We start from the raw sequence: 23,026 nt of genomic DNA, 5'->3' as shown, positions 1-23,026 counted from the left end.
TTAGCTATTCTCTCCCTACTCAACCTTATCTTGATTATGTACACCAACTGTACATTTGTTTATGAAGTGATTTAACAATACTTGACTATCTTTTCATCAAAAATAAATGTATAGTGACTCACTGTTCAAATCAATACAACAAAAGCTTAATCCCTTAGTCAATCTGTTTAATATCTTTAGTATGAACATGAATTTTCACTGTTAATGTGACACTAACCTAACTGATGTCTGTAACTGTGTTCTTGTCAATGAGATGGGCATCTTTGTCTACTAATCTAGAAATGACTTTAGAAAGGGGTGATCATTGTTTGACAGTCGTTAAAAAGGGGTGATTATTGTTGGATGGTCCATAGATAGGGATGATCATTGTTGGATTGTCCTTAGAAAGGGGTGATTGTTGTTGGACAGTCCTTAGAAAGGGATGATCATTGTTGGACAGTCAAAGGGGTGATCATTGTCAGACAGTCCTTAGAAAGGGGTGATTGTTGTTGGGCAGTCCTTAGAAAAGAGCGATCATTGTTGGACAGTCATATGGGTGATTATTGGACACTCCTTTGAAATGCGTGATTAATGTTGGATGGTCATTAGAAAGGGGTGATTGTTGTTGGACAGTCCTTAGAAAGAGACGATCATTGTTGGACAGTCAAAGGGGTGATTATTGTTGGACAGTCCTTAGAAAGGGATGATCATTGTTGGACAGTCATATGGGTGATTATTGGACACTCCTTTGAAAGGGGTGATTAATGTTGGATGGTCCTTAGAAAGGCATGATCATTGTTGGACAGTCCTTAGAAAGCAGTGATTGTTGTTGGACCGTACTTAGAAAGGTGTGATGATTGTGGACAGTCCTTAGAAAGGGGTGATCATTGTTGGACAGTCCTCTGAAAGGAATGATCAATGTTGGACAGTCCTTAGAAATGGATAATCATTGTTAGACCATCCTTAGACAGGGATGATCACTGTTAGACAGTCCTTAGAAAGCGGTAATTGTTGTTAGACCGTACTTAGAAAGGTGTGATCATTGTTGGACAGTCCTTAGAAAGAGGTGATCATTGTTGGACAGTCCTTTGAAAGGAATGATCAATTTTGGACAGTCCTTAGAAATGGATAATCATTGTTAGACCATCCTTAGACAGGGATGATCATTGTTGGACAGTCCTTAGAAAAGTTAGACAGTGAACTACAATGAAGACAAGTAGTATTTAATAATAGCATTCGTTACAATATTTTTTAAAAAGAAAATTAACTTTTTAATGTGGGACAACTACATATAGACCTGAACAATTCCTATGGCCCATGCTTTGGTTGGGACTGCTTAGTATTCAATTAATCAAAGACCTACAGAAAAAAGTGTTACCAGAAAAGAGCTCGAATAAGGCTGTAGCCATTAACATTCAACTGTTTTGCCGAGAATATTTAGGTTAAGTTGATGGGGATTTTCGGTAGAATTATACAGAAGCTGACCAGAGTGAACAATGAAAAATAGGGACCTACTGTATCCAAACATGACCTATTGTCAATGTGTGAACTATAATACATTTACATTAAATTGTAAGTATGAAATAAAACTGTGACTAATATCAAAATGTTTTTAACAAAATCAATTACTTTACTTGGGATGAAATATTTTTTACACTAATTCAAAGGTATGATGGCCTTTCTCATTCAGGTATAACTATTTTCTCTTTAAATTCAAACAATTGATCCATTTTATTCTTTGTCAATAATGTGGCAAGTAAAAAGGAGTTTTTCATAATTTTAAACCACATTCCTTGTACAATGATAACTTCTCTGTTGTGTTATTGTCAATTGATTAATACTGTTCAACTGCTGGTCACAAAAACTTCACTTACTTTGACTTATCTACTACCAACATTTTTATAGGTCAGGGTTATTTATATACATGTCTTGCTGATCACTACTACCTGATTCTATGACAAGAAAATTTGTCAAAGCAATATTGATGCATCCCTTCCTGTCGCATGTTTCAAAACAAATATTATTGGCAAATCTATAGAACTTTCCTTCAACCCAAACTGAAAGCCTAGATGGAAAAGACAAACAGACCATTTTGTGCCAAAAACTATGTCAATAATAACAAATGTCAGTTAACATTTAAGTAATGAACATGTTGCATATTAAGGTGTGAAATATAATTCAATTCAAATCTTTACTGCCATATAAAAAGGCCAAGATATTGTGAAAAAGATGTAAAATTATCAAGGCAAAAAGTGTAAAAAAAAATTATCTACAAGTAAATTTTTAAGAGCCCTCAATGCCAATGACTTTTTAATGAAGGAACCTAGCCTATTTACTTGTGATGGTGTTGATGGATTTAATATAAAACTCATTTTAATCTGAATTGAAAATACCCTAATATCTTCATTTCTTTTACTATTAACTTCAAAAATAAAGGTCTAATACTAGCATAAGAATTTTGCTGATATTCAACAAGAAATGTTACAAGTACACAAAGTAAATGTATTTATATTCTCCAACTGGTGGAATTGTGAGACTAAGAATAGAAGAGTTTTCAACTGGTTCCTTTTTATTTGCAGTCTAACTTTACAACTATAGTAAATTATTCTGTTCCAATCATTCACATGTCTATGTCTGGTTAAGTAATTATCTTGTATCATATTATACATATATTAATTTTTACAATTTTGTTCCTGTATAACTTCATTATTGATCAGACCATAGAACTGGGGCTTCTGTCTAAAGGTCTCATTACTAGTATTGCATTAATAGTCCCATAGACTTCTTCAGTGAAGTACATATTTTCAGGATTATTTTTCAAAAAAAAATATGTAAACTGATTCAGTAAAACTTTCTAAGGACATGTAAAAAATTAATTTCCACCCCAAAAAGTAGGGTGAGTTCATGATGATTGGACAGAAAAGTAGTCTTTGAAGGAGATTTTAAAAAATATATATGTTCTGGAGATATTCCTAAAAACATTCTCAAAACATGTGTTTCATGGATAGTCTGTATGATATTTTACAATAAACATGCTAGTACCACTATATCTACTGATATACATGTTGATTGAACTCCCAAAGGTATTCTTCTATTACCAGTTAATGTGCACAATGACCATGTAGTATTCATAAATCAATGTGCCTTCTTATAATACAACCTTAAGTTAGTGTATTATGGTGATGTGCATTACTGTTGGGAGCTTGACTCCGTATTAAAATATGCATTTCCAGTTCAGTTTTAATTTGAAATATTATAATCTCAATTAGCTGGGAAACATTTAACAGAAATCAAGTCTGCAGAAAATATGTATTCAATTTAAAAAGCATTGCAATTTTTGTCTTAACATTCATAGACCTCTCTATATGAACATTAGACCACTGTTAGAATCAATTCCTTCACTGATGATCAACTCATCTTTAATCTTAGTAACACAAATGGCAGAAAAAGAGTGTGATCAATCATACTAAGGATATAAGAAAACAACAGCTAAATCAATGAAAGTGTCTTCATTTGATAAACATATCAAAAGACAATCTCCTTTGTTTAGTAAAATAGCTTAGTTAAAAAGTAATTTTACATTTTTTCTTAAATCATATATAATAAAATAAGACAAAAACTTGATTTGAAGAGGATAACACAGTTTCAAGGTGCTAAATGTAGGCCTTCAAACAAATCTGCATGTGTATAATTCATGCTGTTCCCTGCTTATACATATTTTCAAAAGTTTTAGCGGTACAATTTCACATCACAAAATAATGTAGACTAACAATATCATTCATGATGCTTGTTGATTGACAGTTTTTTATTCTTGACACATTTGGTCTACATTCTAATCATTGTTTTCAATGTTTTTTTTCTAGTTCTTACTAGCCTGTTACATGTAGCTCACAACACACTTTGAAACATAGCCATCATTTTCATACCAGTCAAAAAGACTTTCTTGCCATTTCTGAAGAAGTTTTAAAAGAGATAAAAAGAATGCTCACTACAATTGTAGTCGGAACTTTGGACTAAAGAAACCTGCATCATTACTATCCAGTATATCTTAGTATGATACTTGCTATGATTTACGACCTTTTAACTCTTCTAACACATACAATAGAATGCTCTGCAGGGTGAAGCTTGATAAAACAGCAAAGATCAGATTCAGACCAGTTAATGCTAATACAGACAAAACATTCAAACTTGATACAGCTCTTAATTTGAATTGTAATTTAATATTTAATACAGCAAAATTTTCTGAATAGAATGACAGTGGTCAAAGAACTTAGACTAAAATTAATTTTCCTATTAGGTTTAAAAAATAAACTTACTAGTACTAAGTTAAAGAAAATGCTTATTTTTAACCCTTTTTGTTCCCTCATTCCTAAATAATTAGGGTCACAACCTTTTTGAGTAAGTCAACATCAAGCTTTTCTAGTATGAAACATTGTAGTACAATTTCATATAGATTCTTACATTTATACTCAAGCGATAGCCTGGAGCCAGGAAGATGCTTAATTTTTCATCCCCTTTGGTTCCAATTATACCATATTATAGGCTAGTGGTTATTAAGATCAAAAATTAAGATCAAATAACTACAGACAACATGGGGGACACATTTAACACATGACAGCAGAAGTTTTGCCAACAATTTTGCCAGTATATAAAAAGGGAAAAAAGTGGTGACAAACAATAAATTAGCTTCAGCAAAATAAGGCCATAACACTTTACATCAACAAATTTAATTATATATATTGTTTTATTTTTGTTTTGCTTTTTTTGTTATGAAATCATTATTGTCTTGAAAGTAAGAGATCAATAAATATGTGTACCTATTTGAATATAAATATGGAAGTATTACCAATGATTCTGGTGGTCAATTGCCTTTATCACCTGTAAATAACAACAGGTGAGATACAGATACCTATGACAGGTGGTCAATCAAAAGATTAATCTACCTACATGTATATTAATACTATACTGAAAGGAAAAGGTAACAATTGTCCTGTCTTTTTCCTATTAATCTAAACTGACACCTGAATGAAGTTCATCTTCCCAATCATTGAATATTAAGTAACCTTAGGATAATGACAGGGCTTATAAAAAAAAAAAAGACATGCTCCACCCCTCCATAGGCTTAATCGGACTGAAAAACTCATTAAAAAAACCTGAACTGTCGTGATAAGAATTATGAATACTTGTCTTAATTTCAATAAGCCTTCATTTAAATATCATACATAATTTCCAACTTCATTACTTATAATGCTTACTTTTCCTTTTGCTAAGGAGAAAATCATAAACTACTTTTTATCAGCCTATACGGAGGAGGTTTTCAAATACCTAGTAAAACGTACAATTTTTTTGCTATTGCTTTCCTAAAAGGTTTTGCTTCAAACAAGACAGAAAAAAATTATTCTCACTAACTCCATAATTGAAAGAAAATCTACATTTACAAAAATGCATATTGCAGTAATTTTACTTCCAAAAGTATGCAACAGTATAGTCTACACAAACATTCTTTCAAAAGAAAAGATGTTAAATAAGTAGTTCTAAGGCAGTACAATAAAATTCATCTGGTTTAAGTGTATGATTCATATTGTGTAGTAACTATTGGCAAAGATTTTATAATTGATAATCTAATTACTTTACAGCAGAAGAAATGTTTTACACAGAGAATATTTACAGCACTTGTAACACATCTTACTTATTTTTGATACCAAATTTCATTTCAAGCCCAGCATTGTATCAAATATTATTCTGAACAGGTTTAATGTAGCATTATATTCAACAATTATTGCAGTGATATATGATGAGGTATGCTGGCAAATCCAGACCAGTTACATAAACAACCAATACTGTAATTGTGCATCTGACTACAGCACAGGGAAAACTGCTGTCATGACCTTCAGGTACTTATTTGTAATATCTTATATCCTATACCCCATAAATTCAAAATATCACAGTACTCCTTGGCACAACTTTTCTAAATATTGAGCTGTGCCATCAGTACATATTTAGCCTGTTCACTTTAAGCCTGTCTTTATGTATATAAACCAATGAAAGCTTTAGAGGGCAATTAGACTGCCCTACACTCCCCCCCCCCAAAAAAAAAAAAAAATAATAATAATAAATTTTTTTAAAAAAATGCATCAAATACAAAAATATGATACACAAGATACAGATCTGACATGATAGGCCAATAGGGAAATCCACACCATTTTCATTAAATAAAGTCTTATAACATAAAAATTTAGTTGATAAATCAACTCATATTAGGGAGCTTATAAATCAAAGAAAATAAACAGTTAACCAAAGTTTTGGGATTACTGTATGCTTTTTTTAATTACACTCTGAAAACAGAAAAAAATTCTGTATTGACTCAAAAACAAATAAAATGTTTTGCAGAATGCAGCTTGATACAACCACAGAGGTTGAACCCTGAATAATTGAAGCACAGACATGCCATTCAAGCTTGATACAGCTTTTAATTTCGATTACGATTCGATATTAGACACAGGATAAATATTTGACCAGATTCAAAGTGGCCTCGTTTTAGCCCTTTCACCTAAATGGTTCAAGTCATCACCTCAAAACAATCCAAACCTTCTTTTGGGGTTATGGCACCTTGCAGTTTCTGGCCTCTTATTCTTACTTGGCTCTACAGACAACCCAAGATATTAATTCTAGTCTTCCTTTAATGCTATGGCACCTTGTAGTAAAATTCAGATGAGATCCATTCCTTTTACTAAAGTTATTGATGAGATGTGAGGAAAATGCTTGTTTTAGGCCTCATTTTGTCCCTAATTCCAAAAAAGTTCAAGATTTAACCCAAAAAATATCAATCCAAGTCTTTCTTTGGTGGTACAAGTATGTCACCTATACAATTTCAAAGAAATCAATTAACTAATAGTAAAGTTATTGCTTTGACATCAGGAAAATGCATGTTTTTGACCCCCTTTTTGTCCCCTAATTTCCAATATGTTCAAGTCTGATTATTGTGGGGTAGAATATTGTGAAACAATATCATATATATACACACACACACACACACACATATATATTATATATAAACTATATGGATTTTTCCGTTTTTGACCAAAACCACCAATGAACAGATATGAACTTACAAGTCAGAAATCTAATTATAACTCTTTCATGTCAGAACTCTGTTGATATCCATTTATAACTCTATCAAGTCAAATCTCTGTAACTCTCTATAAATCTTACAATACAGAATCACTAACACACTTAAAATACAGATAATTTAGGCTTGAACATAACCTATTTATAATAGATATGTATGTGTACACAAGGTGAAAGTGTTTCATTTTAGTGTTGTTCAGCATTAAAAGGCTAGTTGATTCAAAATTTAATAGAGTACTTATCTGTATAATGTATAAGTCAAAAAAAGAATTTACCTGCACTTTTTCTTTCACTGAACCATTCTGTGAACAATCGTGTATATGTTGTCTGTAAAGTACAAGTTAACAATCATTTTATACATTTTATGTACATCTCATGTAACTTTAATTATGTTAATAAAATAAGCACAGTTAAACATGCAATCTTAAGAAAGTTGTATGGATACTTTAGATGTACAACTATCATTATATAAAACTATAAGACTTCTAACAAATTTTGTATAGTTCACTAAGTAAAATTGAGTAACCTCCCCTTAAATCACCAAGAGTATGCAAGTACTTAGTAATAAGTATGAAATACTCTCCTTCAATTATTACACCCAATAACAGAATTCAACCTGTTTTTCTTCCTTTTTCTCCAAACAACAAAAAGTACATGTATATTCAAAGCAGTAGCATGACTAGTCAAAATTAATCATTTATACACATTCTATCAAGATTTGCTGCATAACAGAATTTCATCATAGTTCTACTCATCAAGGTAACGTTTCTAAGATCTATAAATATTTCATAGTGTTATGTGGTGAAGCAAAGAGAACAGAAAATCCCACAAAATGGATTAATTGAATTAGAATTCTGAATTGGAGCTGGGCATGTACTATAAACATTTAATTCTTTCAGAAAGGGTATATTACTGCAGCTGCATGTATATATATCTACCCGGTACATTTATCTTTGAGGAACATACCATCAACCAAAAAAAGTTACATACAAACATACTTTGACATATACACCATACCTATATTTGTTGTATCTAAAATGAATCATATTTTGAGTATAACACTTTAAAAATATTCAAAGTACCAGTATCTGTTTTTATGTGTAAAATTATTACACGTCAAAGTTTTAAGGCTCCAGGCTGATTATATTTGACCAGTATACATTTTCCAAAGTAAAAAATATGAACCAGAAACAAAAATATCACTTTAAAAATATGAAGTCTTCAAATAAACTAAGTCTGGGACATAATTATGTCATATCTACAATATAAAACTTTCTCCATGTCAGAATTTGTCAAGAAAATAGTTAATTTTACATGCAAAATATGAACTTTTGTATATGTACATAAATAAACTAGTGATATATCACCATATTTTTACGTCAATTTATATTCCTTTAAGCATTTTAAGCAAATAAAAATTTCATTCAAAATTTACCTGAGTATAAAAACCTCTCATAATTCTATATATTTACTAGAACGGGAACTTGAGTCATGTATTTAAGACATAAAAATCGGGTCACTCACAATTTTTATACTTAAAGATATGTTTTCCTTTGTGTAAATTTAAAAATTTGTATGCACTTGTATAAAATTTTAAATATTTGTATCACTGGCAAGCTAGGTAACTCTACCTGTCAAATTTTTCAGCCTTAAATGACTGTACAGTCACTTATATTATCAAAAACAAAGTGCTATAGAACTTTTCAATTTCAATAATGAAGTTACTGAAGACTGAATGTACAAAAAAGTCATAATCCTATCGACTGATCTAACAAGGTGAACAGGCTTGTCCCAGTATATCTAGTACTTGTTTTCGTGATTATGTATATAAATTTTATAGGTTATTCAGATACGTGTACATAACATACACGGAAAATTAACATTAAATAAAACTCAAACAGATCACTTAATCTGCTACATGTGTGCGACATATTAAATGAAAGCTTTCCTGTATAAATCTTATTGATCTAAAAGGTTTTCCATCTATTAAACCTTTAGTAAACAATAACATATAGATGAAAAAATGTGTGTACTTAAAGTGTAGCATTATGTTAGGAAGTGTTTAACAACAAAGTATAGCTTTAATTGCTTTGGAAACAAGGAAAGGTTATAATACACAATATTAAATAATCCTGAAAGACTTCAAAAGATTATGAACAGATGAATCAGGGGTTCAAATATATTTTTTGAAGGGAAAGATCCTAGATGTTGAAAGGTCCACCAGAAGAAAGTGAAAAGTTCTAAATAAGAGAAAATGTTAAGTATGGTAGGTCCAGGGCCTAATTAAATGAAATTTCAATGGTCCTGCATCTGAAATTGAGGGTCTTGGACCTTGGACCATACCTAATTTGAACCTCTGTGATCCTTAAAATAGTGAAGGATTTTGGAATATATGTATGCATTTTGTTTCACCCTTTTTTAAAATAAAATATATTCATACTTCCTACTGAATAACACTGTTTTCACAGTGAAAAATATCTATTGTCTGAGTCTATTCAAAATCATGTAGATCTACATACAAGTAAAATACAGCAAGTTACACTGAATGTTAGAACCTGCAAAAGTCTTATCTCAATTGATCAATGCATGGATGCTATAAAAGCTGATTGCAAAATCAAAGGAATAATACATTAATGCAACACTCAGGCAAGATCATATGACTTCTATAAACCTTTTCAACTGGCTTATTCCAAGATTGTATTGATTACAATGCCTAGTATATTAACAGTCATCAATACATTTTATAAGATACACAAGAAACAGAATACAGAAAATGTATGTGGGATGTTAACATGGCACAATATTCAAACTGCTTTGTAATCATCAATAATTATATGAGTGAATTAGAACTAACTTTTGATATGTGTACATTTTAACCAGTATATTCATCTTGACTTAAATTTGAAGACAAAAACTTCTATGTACAAATGTGTAATTTCAAACCACAGTTAAACAATAGCCTATCATGCAGATAAATAGTACATGATTTAATTCCATGTGTTTCATGACAACAAATTCCAAATTTTGGTAAATAAATGATTGCTTCAACTAAAGAAAAGGCACACTCTACTGAGATATAGGGGATCACATTTTAGGGTCCAGAAAAAGCACACTGTACTAAGGTAGAGGGGCTCATATTTTAGGGTCCAGAAAAAATGGTACATTATTGAGAGAACACGTACAACTACAAATTTACAAACTTTTTGACTTCATAAAAAGTAGTAATGATGAAGTTTACAATGCTATTATGAATACAAGAGTCTTCAAGTGAATCCTGTGGCTTTGGTGTATATGTACACATATGTTGTGCTGGCAGTATGTATCTTTTACAGGTCTTTCATGGTACATGTAATACAGACACCTCATAAGTGGCTATTTTTGCAGTCATTTATTTCTCGTTATATTTTCGGTCAAAGTTGGAACGTGAAAATTAAACCATGCGAAATATTTATGAAGACAGAGTTATTCATCTTTGTTTTATTCATTAAACTTAATGTCTGCTGCGAAAATTACATTGCGCAAAAAAAAAAAAACTCACCCAATTTTTGAAGAAAACTCTGAAATTTTCCAAACGCGAAAAAAAAACACTTCTACCATGTGTGATAGGATATTGCTATGAATATATAAAGAAGTTATTCAGTATTACACAAACATGTTTTTGATCATGAAATAACCAGTTATACACATGAATATTAATCTGTAAAACATAGTAACATGTCATCTAAAAACATTAATACAAGTATAACTATATTTGTGTAACTACAGCTTTATGTTGGTATTTACAGTACAGGAGATAGATGTAAAAACATGATTACAAAAAAAAAGACCTCAACAAATAATAATTAAATTAGAAGACCTATTGGTAGTACAGATATAATGTTCCCATCAATGTGAAATTAGAAGTATTTTGGTCTCACTAAACATAATATAAGGAGAATGAATATAGAGAATATGTCAAAGAGACAACAACCCCACTAAGATGAAAAATGTCAGCTCAAGGCCACCCAGGAGTCTTTAATGAACAACGAGGAAACCCTTACACCACTGGGTAGGCCGCAGCTGGCCCCAAAACAACATTATACACAGGTACAGTGAAATAGTTGTCTCTGTATCCTAGAACAGTGCCTATAGAGCATTTTAACCTCAAGTACTCAAGTAGCAGTCTTTCTAAAAATCAGACAGAAGGTCATGCATGCACGATAAAAAAAACACCAAATTCAGTTTTATTTCTTGTTCAGAAACAGTTACTGATCATATATAACCAGTCTTAGTTTTTCATTCGGTTGTTGTGCTTTTGAGATAAAAATTATATAGATTTTACATGAAATTTGCACTTTGCAAGAGTTATCGTACTTGAATTGGTTTGATTTGGTTGATTTTAGTGGGAGGTTAAAGTGTAGTTTTCTCAAAAGTACAGATCTACATACAGGAAGGACTATTGTCACATGAAAATATAGCTTATGTAGACCAAAAAAGCATCTTCTGATCCATGGGTTCTTCTATACCATGAATCACCTTACCTTAGGCAGTATCAGAATTTTATATGAACTGGTACATAACAACACAATGTTTGAAATTGAAGCATTTCACAGCTGTATTAAATATAAGAATAATAAATAAGTATATTTTTTAATTAAATATAGTGGCCTGTATAATGTCTGGAGTAAATCAAACCGAAATCTCAATGTATACATTGGTAATACAGATTCAGATACATGTACAATAGATGGTGAGAGGTCTCATCCAAAATTAATCATGGTCTGATGATTTTTGGAATGGACTGAAACCCACTGAGGCATATTTCCATTGCACCTGCATTTTCACCCTCATAATTCAGCTTATGAAAAAGTTTGTTTGAAGTTTGTAAACATGTTATGCACAAATAAATGTAGTAATAAATATCTTGCACATCTCTAGTATGTCAAAAAATTCCCATTTTAACAAGCTCTGAACATCACCTGGCATTGGAAATTCACTCCAAACACTGCAGACAGCTCTCTCGGAAATTAGCAGGAATCTTGTAAGTCAGGAAAACTTAGAAGGATTTTATGGGACTTAAACCAATTGTCTAACATCTGATTTGAGTAATGTCCTAGAATTTCCAAAAGTCTGTCTGTGGCCATTAGTAAGAGCGGAATCAAATATTTACCACTGCATGCAATTTCTCAAAGTGTGTGCATATCTTGATAATCATTTGTGTGTATTATTCAAAACATGTATACAGTGTGTTAATTGTTTGCACATCATATATTGTGCATCCAAAGACTTTCAATGATGTTTATGGCTAAAATATGGCTAGCTTTTTTGGTGAAAAATGATTTACTTTATTTTTTGTAACCAGTACATTACTTTTTCTCTTATCTAAACCCACTTAAAATATAAACTTAAATATCAGTTTCAATCAATTATATACATGTAGCTGTCACTACCTCAATACACTGTGAGCTTAAGCGCTATGTAATGGTATATCATTGTCGTCGGTTCGAGACCTGGAAGGGTAGGCAAGGCCATTAAAACCTTCATATTCATAGAAATGCCATGAGTGCAGGCTTATTGCTAAATCTTTTATTAAGATTTGGAGAGAGGCTATTTGAACAAAATTTTCTAACTCGAATAGTGCCTAACCAATTTAAAGCTCATTTTTAACCTTGTTTATGCTTGTTTGCTTCCATTTGGTGGGGCTTATTTTAATCACCAAACATCACCACATGGCTAGTGAAAGGCCTGGAGTGCATGGTCTGGCTTTCATCTTAAGTTTTCAAAACAAAATAGAAAAATTTGGTTAATGTTAGGTGTTTCACTAGAGAGAAAAAATATATAAAAATTATTCAGGGCTTTACATTAAACAAGTTACAACTACTGACCTTGTAACGTTTTGTAGGTTTCATTACAATTTCCAAAAGCCCTTATATGGTTCCATATAAACTATTTAAATATCTGTTACAAAGTATTTACAAAACTTTTGTAAAAGACAAAAATTCTGCTACATATAAAGCTTAGAAAATCAGTTGAACTCCTGATATTTATGGCAGATCAATTTTTTTCAATTCAAATCATGCCAGCTTATTACAAATCATTATGCAAAGAAATTACAGCATAAACTGTGATTTTCTATAAGATCTTCACAATGAGAAAATCAATGAGTAACTAATGTCATCTTTTCAAAACACAATCTAAAAAATATATCCACAAATTAATTTAAAACATCTTACAATGTATGCATAAAATCTATTAAACCCATCTTCTAAATATTTACATCGAAAATGGCTTCCACTGCCTCAAACACACTTAATAAACCAAGAAATTATATGTTACATTTATCAACTAAAGAAATGCGATGCACCCAGAATTACTACAAAAAGTAACAAAAATAACCTTGCTAATTTGCATAAATTTATCCACAATGCTTAAATTTATGTCTTACATACCTCAAAAACGTTAATTTTCACTCAAATTCACGACAATTCTAGACAAAGGATTGTCGGCAAACAAACAGTGCGAGTTTTAAATATGGTGGTTAGTTGTAAATGATAATGGATCAGCCAGGAGAATTAATCGTCAATAATATTCTAACTCAAAACCCTGACAAAATTTCGCCAATTTGCACGCGCTTTTCTCTCACGTAAATCAACCAAACGGGCACTTGTTGGGTATTGTTAGAAAGCTAAGAATGTCAGCTTTTACATGATTAGTTTGGATTTTCGAACAAAAAACCTCTTAAGGGGTAAAAAGACAAATAATCATCACCATATCATGACATGAAAATTGATATGTTTTGATATGTAAATATCAATACATAAAATAACATCACAAAGATATTTTTTTGATAAATATTATTGCTGATAGGACATGTAAGCAGAAGATCATTAAAGAGGGTTTCTTTGACCTATTAATATAAAAGCACTGTTGGAAATACCGACAAATCAGTAGCTTCTTCGTTTTCAAATAAATGGATGAATCTTGATTGTTTAGGTTGAACGCATGTAGATCGACTGAGTTGGTGACGTCACGATCATTTACAAACAGTGGCCACGCGCTAGTATTTTCTTCTCATTTTTAATTGACTGTGTAAATCAGAGTTCAATCAGAAATATCCATGTATCATAAAAAATCAGATAGTTGATTATATATATATCGAATGATACGAGTAGGAAAACAACAAAGAGCAACGCGATTAAATCTTGGACAGACGACAAAATCTTTTATTTGTGTTACTATTTTTAAAACAAGTTGAGAGAAGGTGTAAAAATAGATGAACTGAACAGTGATAAAAAATATTATTTCCCTTTGTTTCTATGCAAAATCACATTCTTTCAAAAATATTTGAAAATAATTTCTAGATCAATTTTCATGACTTTTTTTCTTTTTGCTATTTATTTTGAAAAAGATTTTTTGCCTAGGAATAAATGAATATATTGACGCATTATTTAATTATCGAGGCAATGGATGATGTTACAATTTTACACAATTTTCAACTGAATTTTAGACACTGAATTTAACTCTCTGACACTTCTAAAAATGAGGCTTTTAAACCTCACCAAACCACGAAAGTTTAATTTCAACATTTTTCTTTTTAACGCTAATTTTTTTTTCTCAAAATCAATTGAGAAGTATGCCAATGAAAATTGTTTTAAAAAGTATGTTACATAAAAAGTAATGGAAAATTTAGGAGTGACCGAATACTTTTGACATATCTCTGTACATGTTGACTTGAAATAAGGTCACTAATACATGGGCACCATGTATATATTATGTATAATATTATGGTATTCCTAAGGCCGCCGAGACAGAAAATGAATATTTTTTTCAACAAGATTGAAAAAAATATCTTTTTAGTTCACCTGGGCGAAGGCGAGGTGAGCTATTGCCATTATTTGTCGTCTGTTAACGTCGTCGTCGTCGATCGTTCGTTGTCGTTAACAATTTTGTTACGAAAACATAACATAGGGGTCAGACAGTAGTTTTTCGCATATATCTCTAAAATTGTTAGGTTTAGCTAAATTCTGAGTGAATAAAGGTGTTCAGCAAGATGAGATCTAGCTGTGGTCAAATTTTCGTATTAAGCCATTGAGTCATGTTGGAAAAATTGCCCCTTTTCAACGTTTTTTTTTGCTATTTTTAATGTTATTTCTTTCAAAAATCTTCTCCTCTGACACTACTTGACCAATTGGAATCAAACTTGGCATGAACATTTCTTGGGGCATCCTACATAGAACTATCGTGGGGATATTTGATCTTGTCAAAAAACATGACCGGTGTTACTAAAATAGAACATAGGGGGTAAGTCAGTAGTTCTTCGCATATATCTCCAAAACCGTTAGGTTTAGCCAAATTCTTTCAATAGCTGAAATGATCCTTATTATTAGGACGTCAAAAGTCTTCAGGGATTAAAGTTGTCAGACATTGAAAGAGGAAAAATGATGGGTTTTTTTTTTTACAGTTGTCGGTCAATATCTTGAAGACTATAATTGGTAGAAAGAAACTTTCCATTGCTGAAATGATCATTTTTCTTGAGTCAAAATTGTTGGACAACTTGCCCTTGAAAGGCAAAATCAAACCAGGTGAGCGATTCAGGCTGCTGGGAGCATCTTGTTTCTTTTGGTTTAGAATATTATCATTCATGTTTGATACTTCTGAATTTGTTGTAATGAGAAATGTGTTTATATACACAACAACTTGAAAATTGAATATTGACTTTTCGATATTAATTTGAGTTAATAATATCTAGAGCAATAAAGAGGGGTGGATCCAGGATTTCAGGTTTTAGGGGGGGCTAATTAAAAATTAATTAAATCCAGATATTTTTGGGATAGAATTTGCAAAATAGTCAAAATTGCATGCAAAAAATCCCGTATGTTTGGGGAGGGCGTAAGGATGGCACGCCTGTCCTTGGGTCAGCGTCTGGGACCAAGATTCGGAAATCAAAAGAAAATAATCCAAGGATAGCAAGTAGACAAAGAAAACAGACACCGTCAACAAAGAAATAACCAAAATAACGCGTACCGGCAATAAACAAAAGTAAATATGCAAGTCGGACTCCACTTAAAAAAAGAGAGTATATGGACCAGGTGCACCGGTAGGGTTAGGTCCTCTGCTTAAGTATCTAAAAACACCCATCGAAATGCTAGTAAAATGTCAAGTCGTGTCAATGATAATCAGTTCTAATGCTGCATGCAGATGGATACACCATAACGACCCATGATGACGAAGATAAGACTTATCTAGTGATGACTTAAATCTTAAAATTACGACAACATAAACCTGTTTCAGAAGCCTAATTTTAAGAAGTCTTAACATTTTTAGAAATAAGATTCAGGGACATTTGATGAATTGCCCGAATCTTTACTTTACTGGTACACGACTAGGGCAAACATTACATGCCAGACTGCGAATGAACAGTGCTTCACTCAACGAACATCTGTTCAGTCTAACCTTGTTAATTCCCCTAATTGCACCTGTGGTCATGTCGAATCAACTTCCCATTTTTTGCTCTTTTGTCCCAAATATACTTTTATTACGAAATGAAATCATATTTTATATGGCACTTGCTGTCCCTATCACTGTAAATTTATGGTATGGCTCAAATATTCTAAATGCTGAACAAAATGTAGAAGTTCTTCTTAAAGTTCAAAAGTTTATTATCAAAAGTAAAAGGTTTATAAATGCTTGACTTCCATGTACTGCATTTCTTCACTAATTTTGTAATTCCATTTTTTGTTTTTCTATTCGTTTGTCTTATTTACTAGTCAATTAAGAAAATCATTCCACAAGAATCTTATTAATAAGAATATTCTTGCAAGTTTATTCTTAAGGACATGGAACTTTGTATAAGCTATCTAGCTTCTTTCTGAATCCTACCATATTTTGTATGTAAATGTATATACTGTATTTGTGTGTGCTTATATATTTGAATAAATATGTTTAAACTAAGAAGTTTAGCACGGTACAAAACGTCCGCGTAATTTCGGCAAGCTCTTCGGGTACCCTTATACCTCCCATTTACGAATCTTTTTGTCGCCAAAAATTAATCTGAAGCATTTTTGTAATTTTTTACTACTTTTATACCTCGTTTAGGCAAAAATCCACATTTTACGTTTTTTTTATTCTTCGAACTTCTTCTTTCTACAAAACGAAGTAAGCTGACATATATATGTATCTTCATGTAACCAAATGTCTCAAGAAAGTTGCAGTAACACGTAGGGTTTTGTGGTAAAATGAAAAAATCATTTCCTACCTGACCTAAAAATCGTTAAGTTGACATATTTTTTCCATGTCAAAACCCCTAGGGTATTTATGCTTCAGTAGCAAAAAATATGGCTTATTTGTTATTTTCTGTTTAGTTTTATCACCAATAATACTTCTGGATTCTTTTGATGAATTTTGGGGATTTTCGTAGTAAGAATTTATCAAAAATGCAAAAAGAAATGAGATTTTCGATTTTTCCGTAAAAAGTCAAATAAATTTGACTATACAAGTTATTTCTCAATTAAAATGTCTCAAATTTAAATCATTCGATAGATAATTCAATTATCTACATAAATAAACAACAAAAAACTAATTTTCAGGAAAGAATTTTCCAAAAATGTTAAAAATACTACCCCTACCTCTGGAAACTGGCTTCAGTATTAAACTGAATTCTCATTCATAGCATACCGACAACGTAGAACTCATATGTTAGGCATTCATAATTCAGAAAATGATGTCCCCAACATATCTGGTCAATTCAGACGCTTAGATTTTCTTTTTGGGGTTACAATTACTGTAAAATCGTAAAAAGGGGAATTTTCAGAATTTCAGACTTTCTTCTATATCACCCGTATTTCTTTTTTTTTCAGAATACCGTAGATTAAACAAGCTTTTGTGTGATACAGTACATTAATGTGGTGTCTTAGCTTTCAAATGAGCCCAAGTAATGAATATTTGAACTTTTCCAAGTCAAGTTAGTAAAAAATACCTCATCATGATCTCAAGTGTTAATATTTGGCATATAAACGGTGTACAATAGACACGTTGGGTTCTATTGTTTTAATTATCGATGTACCCAACATATTTTCTTATTTTAGGCGCGTAGTTTTCAGTTTTAATTTGACAATAATATGAAATTCCGAAATTTCCGCTTTTTATGAAAAAAAACCCATTATTGTCACATTGAAACTGAAAAAAAGACCCTCACAGCCCATGGACTACTACACATCGTTTGAGTTAATTGTATGTATCGTAAATTCTATAGGCTTTGATTTATAGGTGATTGTATATACTCATTTCTTATTACAATACATCCAAAAGTATCAAACAAGACTGACAATATTCTACACCACAAGAAAAAATATATTCATTTTCTGTCTCGTTGGCTTTAGGAATACCATAATACATGCTGGTGGTGTCGAGTTGGTGTTAGAAAATGTGACGAAAAACTAACAGACTCTTCAAGGTATTTTAAAATAAAATCTAAATATTTATAAATTTCTTAAAAAGGTTCATTTAGGGAATGGACTCATAATTTTTTAAAAAGGGGGTCCATACTATATTTTGCTACTTTTTGTCCAATAATGTATAAAAGTTTTCAAGAAAGAAGGGTTCTAACTCCTGGAAGTTCTAAAACCCCCACCTTTACATTTATTTAGTCTTGATCATACAAAACGAATCTCTCCGTAAGACCCAAGTACCGTGAACTACGCTCCATAAATTGGAAAATATAACTTTAAAATTCTTATGGATGCCGTGGAGGACTATGCAGGAAAATTGATAAAACGAGAACAATAAGACGTTGATTCACTGTCGGAGTGGGTATAGGCTGTGAGGTCTTTATTTTTTAAACGTATGAAAGATATTTAAAGTAGTTTAACGAGTTTTCATGCTGCTTCAGTCTAAAAAAAAACGATGTTGTCAAAACATTGTCTACTATACATGATACATGTGATGTCGTACTAGCGGACAAAGCCGAGAACAACATTATTTTTGTCTTTTAATTAAGCATATTCAAGTGGGTCTAACCATGGTTGTGTAAGCAGAAGCTTTGATAGACTTTCCATTCGGATCTCTAAAGACTACCTATTACCGTGGAATTTGGATAGTAACTGGATTAAATATTGAAGCATCATTGAATAAACCTACCATTAAATCTTCAAAAAAAAACAACCTGTGCAAATACCAAATTTGTAATTTCCAGCTGTTGACATTTTAAGATTTATATGGTCTTATATTATGCCGACGGCCTCTAGATTTTCTCAAGTTAAATGGAGTTGATTTCATTTGAAATTGTTTCTTTACACCAGGAACCCCCTCACAGTTCACACCTAGCAAGTATTACAAGATGCACACTTCAAAGATAATGTCTGTGAGGACGTCAGGAGCGTAGCTAGATATTGACGATATATAGGCACAGAAAATACGGCGAGGGGCCTGGGTGCCGCACAAAGCCCCCGGAAGCTCACCGGTTTTAGGGAAAATCAATCGCATTTCTTTGATGACGAAATGTATATTTTACCTGATTCGTACACCTAAATGGCTGAAGCATTTCTCCATATGTACATATTTGTGTTGGTTAAGTTGTACGTGAAGGTTAAAAAATACTATAATATAAGTGCGCATATGTTGCGTTACTCCATATCCATTTTGTTTTATTTTTCTTTGTTTTCCCTTCTGAATACTATCTTGTTTGTGGAAAGTCCAGACGTCGATTTTTTCTATTGGCAAAAACATCAACAATGTTTTCAAGGTACATATATGTATATCATTTCCAATAAAATTGTTTATACCTCGTAAAATTAAAATGATACACCCAGTTGTTACTAAGGCTTTCGACGTTGTCAATGAAGACAACATATTCTAGACCATCGGACAGAGAGATAGCATTAAACTTGTGGTCCTGACACATCTTCTAATAGTATTTGGTTAATATTAGGCAGATATTTTAGTTCATCATTGGTAAATTTCAATGTTTTAATTACGGGGACGAAATTTCAATGTGACTGTCATATAAATTACAGGACAACTTTGTGTTCGAAGGACCGACAGGAAATTGTTATCTACATAGGACATTTGCCGAAATCGGCTGGGTCCTGAGTTCAGGTATAAACTCCTCTCGAGAACCGAGTACTTTTTTAGCTTCAAGTAGCGAATACTGCGTAATGTTAGCTTTGAGTACCTAATCCCAATTTTTTTTCGAGTACAGAGTACATGTACCTAATTCTTAAAACATTTCCGAGTTTATTCTGAAAATCGGGCTAAGTGTTGAGTTCTATTTATTTAAAAGAAAACTTTTAATATTGCCCCCGTCTCGTTAATCGAATGGTTACAATTATGCACTGGTACATGTAACCATTCGATTATCGGAACTGGGGTATTGAAAAAAAAATTGTTGGTTGCTATCTAATTTTGTGCATAGAAACAATTTAAATGTATCTAGAAATATAATTCATGTCAATTTGGGGCAGTTTCTAGCAGAAATGCTTAGACAGGCTTACTTTTATAAAGAATTCCACTTAAGTGCACGATAGGGGCCTTCTTGATCTGGTTTGAGGGTATATGAACTACATTATATGTAACTGTTCATTATTGAAGACCCTTATATAATATCGAAATGCAGAACAGGAATAAAACCCTGTTCCTTGAGTGACAATATGATATTTTCAATATATCATGTGAAGTGTTTTTATACGCACATTCACTCCACATCCTCTCTTTTTATATTAAAATATACATGTACATTTTAATAATATGAACATAATTTTATTCATTTTTCTATTTACAAATTTAACTTTTTTTGTATCAAATTATTCATTTATAAATTATTTATGAGGGGTTGGACACGGGGACAGGAACCCGGGAATTAGGGGAGGTAGGAATGGGAGTAAAGGATGCAAGCTTGTCGGGATATTACAATGGACAGTAAAGGAGAGAAAACTTGTGAGGGAGGTCTGAAACCTGATAGCAAAATGGAGCAGAAACCCCTGTCTATCCCTATCGTGTACATGGACATTGGTCAACTTTCGACAACGATATTTTAAACGGCTGGACAGTTCACGCCCAGGGAACATATACATGTAGCTCAGACATTTACACTAGTTTTATTAGACGGAAAGTCGTATTAGTCCAATACAAAATATGATTATGTCTGTTTCTGGTTGAAAAAAAAAATAGGGTAGGTAAATTATTTTATTTTTCAAAATCATTTTATAGACTTCAATGGGGCACATTTCTTGACTTTCAAAAATTAAGTTAATGGTGCTTAACCAAAATCATTATATCTATCGAAGTTTCCCCCGGCAAAATTTACCAATAATTAAAAATTGGCGATGGTAGAATCTAGGTAAAAATGGAACAAAAAAATAGGCTAAGTAGTTTGGGCTGAGGGAAGGTTGGTAAAATCCAGTTGATTTTATTAGGTGAAGAAATTGATTCCTAACCTTGCAGGGAAAGGGTAGCTGAAGGCATCTGTCCATTTGGAGCACAGAATTGTATGTTTATCAGTATCAGATATTTCACTGAGGCCTCGAAGTTTAGCCACAGCTGGATATGGTGGTTGGAACTGTGTAACGCTACTAGAGTTTGAAGTTGATGGCACTTCTGAAGGATACATGTATGTGCGAATATCATACTGGCAGTGGTCGCTGGCTCAGTATCTGCTAGAACATTCGCTGAAGGCTCATTCTCAATACTGCCTTCCTCTGATCTTTCATCTCTCCTTTTTTCTTTTTGATCGAATGACAAACTTGTCCATTTTGTGGAAATCGCAAATCTACTTTTATGGAATTATCGGAACGTTGGAATGATTAGTAGAAAACCGATGACGGGTAAATGACGTTGGATTTCCGATTCCATGTTGCTACGTGAAGCGCAATTGATAAAGTAATATCAGCCTTTACTGTACTCGTTTTATATACATCCATCAAATATTAAAAAAAGAAAAAAAAATAGTCAAAATTAGTACAGGCACAAGTCTGTACGACCCTTACGTAGCTACACCCCTGGTCGTCATTAGGTATCTTCTAAAGTTTTTTTGAATGAATGAAAATACATTTATGGCTATCACATTATTTTATTTAGTAGCTGTCCGTATGTCCGATTGTGACTTCGTCCATGGCTACTTATCAATCTCAGTAGTGTATTATGTCACATGCAATGACTAAAATTATTGAAAAAAAAATATTGAGAGATCCGAATGGAAAGTCAAAACTAAAAAAATATCATCCCTAGGAATACTCAGTCAAATGTTTATCATCGATCTATGGTATTTACATGTAAACTCCAGAATTATGGACATTACGGCTAGGGTTCCTACGTCGCAATGTATGTGGATGTGAACAGGACATCAAAGCTTTTGCTTACAGAACTATGGTTAGACCCATATTTGAATATGCATCCACAGTTTGGGATCCCTATTAACAGTTTCACATACAGCCACTAGAGAAAGTACAACGAAATGCAGCAAGATTCGTTAAGGCCAATTACTCCGACAGAACTCCAGACTGTGTTAAATCAAAGGTAAAGGAGCTACAGATGGAAACCTAGAAGAACACCGACTAAGATCCATGCTAGTCACGATGTATAAAATCAACCATGACATGATAGATATACCAGCTGCATCTACTTAACAACAATAAGGTGATGCCAGAACTCGGGGAAACATCAACTATAGACAATTGCACACTAACCGAGACACCTTCAAATTCTCGTTCTTTCTAGAAACACCAGGGACTGGAACATCCTTCCAGACAGTGCCAAACATGCCAGTACCATCGAGGCGTCAAGGGGCAGCTAACCAACACCATAGCTGCCTCTCACCAGACATAGACAGCAATTAAGAGGCCGTGTATAAAATACCCGAAACTAGGATTGTTAACGACAATACGTCATCTACATAGCGGAAACTGAGATCAAAGGATCTGGCTATAAACGATGTTGAAACCGCGTCCAC

The 23,026-nt window shown here is 32.4% G+C and overlaps 1 protein-coding gene and 1 long non-coding RNA gene across 14 annotated transcripts in view; one reads left to right on the top strand and one right to left on the bottom strand.

The window, feature by feature from the left end:
- LOC148612458 (bromodomain adjacent to zinc finger domain protein 2B-like) overlaps positions 1-22,781 on the bottom strand; it is a 69,924-nt gene extending 47,143 nt beyond the window's left edge. For 12 of the 13 annotated variants that reach the window (XR_015924413.1, XM_088593886.1, XM_088593888.1 and 9 more), the window contains exons 1-2: positions 13,536-13,670; positions 7,383-7,434 (exon numbers count right to left, since the gene is read on the bottom strand). The gene's annotated coding sequence lies outside the window, so the exon portion shown is untranslated. Of the gene's footprint in view, positions 1-7,382; positions 7,435-13,535; positions 13,671-22,763 lie in introns of those variants that run through there. The other variant, XM_088593887.1, reaches the window with a different exon arrangement.
- LOC148612459 (uncharacterized) lies at positions 1,362-6,506 on the top strand. The gene is made up of 3 exons (XR_015924414.1): positions 1,362-1,551; positions 5,765-5,873; positions 6,370-6,506. It is a non-coding gene; the product is annotated as an uncharacterized LOC148612459 (long non-coding RNA).
- Positions 22,782-23,026: the final 245 nt, after the last annotated feature.

The sequence above is a fragment of the Perna viridis genome, chromosome 7 (assembly GCF_037379345.1).
Source record: "Perna viridis isolate PV_CMFRI_1.1 ecotype Kerala chromosome 7, ASM3737934v1, whole genome shotgun sequence".
Lineage (NCBI taxonomy): Eukaryota > Metazoa > Mollusca > Bivalvia > Mytilida > Mytilidae > Perna > Perna viridis.
The sequence above is the reverse complement of the archived record's forward strand: the minus strand, read 5'-3'. Positions and strand labels throughout refer to the sequence as shown.